Source organism: Mastomys coucha, unplaced genomic scaffold, assembly GCF_008632895.1.
Source record: "Mastomys coucha isolate ucsf_1 unplaced genomic scaffold, UCSF_Mcou_1 pScaffold22, whole genome shotgun sequence".
NCBI lineage: Eukaryota > Metazoa > Chordata > Mammalia > Rodentia > Muridae > Mastomys > Mastomys coucha.
In genome coordinates, this window is record NW_022196905.1 from 126804280 (window position 1) to 126807415 (window position 3136).

The 3136-nt window shown below is 48.0% G+C and overlaps 1 pseudogene; it reads right to left on the reverse strand.

Moving 5' to 3' along the window:
* Nucleotides 1-549: 549 nt before the first annotated feature.
* Nucleotides 550-2670, reverse strand: LOC116104657 (annotated as a pseudogene).
* Nucleotides 2671-3136: the final 466 nt, after the last annotated feature.

Consider the following 3136-nt stretch of genomic DNA (forward strand, 5'->3'; position numbering starts at 1 on the left):
TAGCTACATCCCTAGTATAACATCACATCTGTTTCTAGACAATTTTAACCCAAGGATTCCTTTCCAAATTCCTGGCCCAACTTGAGGAAAGTTAATAATTAGGTCTGCAAGGAGGCCAGCTTTTTCATATGCCTCCTCATCTCCTGTCCCTGCAGTTTGGTTTTCTCAACTATGCTATGAAAATCAGCTTTGAATTTAGGTTGGAGAGGGAGGGCACTTTCCTCAATTGCTGCCTTAAAAAGGTAAAAGGATTCTTTGGAGACAGGGAGTGGGATCTCTGAGCCCTGGCAACTCAGCAACGTGATTCTACTGTGGAGCTCCTGGAATGCCATCGAATACAGCTTAAGAACCACTGAACTAGATCCAAGTCCTTTCCAGTTCTACCATTTTTATTTTTTTAAATCAGGAAGATCTACTTTTATTATTCTAACTGCAGGGCACAGATAGCCATCAAAAGTCACTTGGGAAAGTGGTTTACCTCTTTTTGTATTCTAACAGGGGCAGGAAGCCATCTACGACATAGCATCAATCCTTGAGGAAGAAAATGGCCTAGTCTTTCCACCAAGTAATGCACACCCTGGTACATCTTATAAAACAAAAAGAACACATGATAGAACACATCCCTTGAAACAGGGGAAAAAAAGATGATTCTGTGGGAATACCTTTGGACTCTGCCTCAGTTTGTTCCAGCTCATCTTCCATGATTCCCGGGAGAGCTATGACAGGTAACGTGTTTCCTGCAGCTGCTGCTGGCAAGGCAGCTACTGGCACGGCTGCTTTGTTTCTGACCTCAGCAGTCACACCTCTGGCCTTGTCTTCAATGTTCCTGGTTTCAGATGCTGTTTCACAGGTCTGCTCATCTAGTAGCTTTTCAGTATGGGGTCACTACTGGCCTCTGCTGTGTCCACACGCCCTTCCACTTCCGCTAGGACTTCATTATGCTCTGCAGCAGGGTCTCCTTCTCCCCCTCTACAGCCCTCACTGCTGCTGTGGTCACCTCTGCTCAGACTTCTGCAGTTGCCTCCTCTGGTGTCTCCTCCTCCTCCTCTCCTACATTTTCATCTCCTTCTGTCTCAAGATCAGCAGTTTCATTGACAAAAGGACTCTTGTCCTTGAGGTATTTTTTTCCAGCATTTTCACTATATGTTTGTTGCTCAAAACACTCTCCATGTGTTTAGTCACATGGAGACTTGTTTTCTTGAACTGCTTAGAAGGCTCATAACCAACCTTCGATTATGGTTATGGTCCACAGAATGCAGATGCCGCTGGAGGAGCTGGTGCTGGGCAGGAATCAGCATGTCGCAGGCCAGGCAATGTCTTCAGTCCTTTTGAAGAAATGCTCCTGGCCAATCCCCTTGAATGGATCTGGTTTGGGTTTAGGGCTCTCTTTCTCCAACAACTCCTGACGCCATTTCTCAATTTTCTTATTCCTGTTTATGATGCAATCCTGGAGAAATTCCACTGGCAGTTCGGTACTTACAAATCGCAAAGCCTCTTTGTGAAATTTACTTTGCAGATGCTTTTGAATTTCTTCATCTTCAAAGCTACGAAACTTGTACTCAGAACAGGCAAGCTGAATCCTGTCAGCTGCTCGCCCCCATCCTGTCTCTCCTTTGTTTCTCCGGTCTCTTCTCTTCATATCCTTGTCCTAGTCCTCCTTTTCTCCTCCCCGTTTCCTGGAGTCACAGAATTCCACCTCCCACCCCCCACCCCTGAATTCTTCATCTCCTGACCATAAGTCACCAGCTCCATCATCATTTTCTGATAGATCTCCTTCACTGTCAGCACAGGCCAGCTTGGCATCAGGTTCTTCATACAATGGAAGCTGCTTCTGCTTCCTGCCCATGTTGTCTGGTCCAGAGTGTTCAAACCCTCTCCTGCTGGGCCAATCCTGTATCCGAGTCTAGGACAGGCCACACACCCACCCCCTGCATACCCATCATGCTGGAGTCAGGGGCCATGGACTGGGAGAAGAGGGAAGGAGGTGGCCTGTTGGTGCAGGGCCCACCTAGACCATGTCCACCCATGTAGTTCAGCTCACTCCAGGTGGTAGTAGATAAGGGCTCCAAGGCTGAGGTGGCATGAAGGGATCACTACTTATGAAGGTGCCGGAGTTGCTCTGGTCCTGGAAGCAGCCCTGGGCCCAGCCCCTCAAGAAACCATCAAGGGAGCCTGGCTCTGAGGCTGGGTCACAACAGTTGTTGAATGTCTCACCAAAGCTACCACTGCGGCTGGTCCCCAAGCCAAAGTCATAATCATAACCGTAGCTGAGCAGTAGGAATTATGCTCAAGTACACAGGGCCTGGAGTCGTAGGGCTCGTATGGTTGGAAGCAGAAGGAACTGTCTCGGTCCTACATGCCCTCCCTACCACTGCTGATCCCACCCCTGCTTCCTTCCTTGGACAACATGTCCAAACATTGATTGATCTTGACAATGAGTAAGTCAGAGTTGTCGGTTCATGGCTCTGGGGTAAAAGAGGCCACATGCGTGGCAGAATTCCCAGCTACCAGGCTATTGTCAGTGGTCTTGGTGGCCTCCCACGAAGCTGGGCCATAACTATAGGGACACTGGTCTTCCGGGCATTGAAGTAGTTGTAGTTTTCATAACTTTGCCAGCTGGTCATACCACTTCCATATGTACCCTGAGTGTTGGCAGGTCCAGCACTCCATGCCCCATAGCCTCCATCTTCGATGCCCATCAGCAGATCCTTCTCTTAGATTCGCTCAGAAAGCATGCATTCAATGTGCTGTCTGCTACTGGAAGACCCAGTTCTGCCATTTGTGGTGTGTGTGTTTGCGTGTATGTGTGTGTGTGTGTGTATACAAGTGTGCATCTGAGTGCACATATATGCATGTATTTGCATAGATGCCAGAGGTCAACTTGGATTCCTTTCTTGGTTGCTTTCCATCTTATTTTGTGGGAGCAGAGTCTCTCCCTTAGTTAGGAACTTACCAAATTGGGTAAACTGGCTACCCAGTGCATCGCAGGCTCCATCCATCTGTCTCCATCTCCCCAGTCATGAGATTACAAGGTTCTGAGTATTGAACTCATGTTGAGTGACAGACACTTTATCAGCTGAATTATGGTCCCGTGTCCCCTCATCTTCCACATTCTCTTAAAACTCAGTCCTCTTTG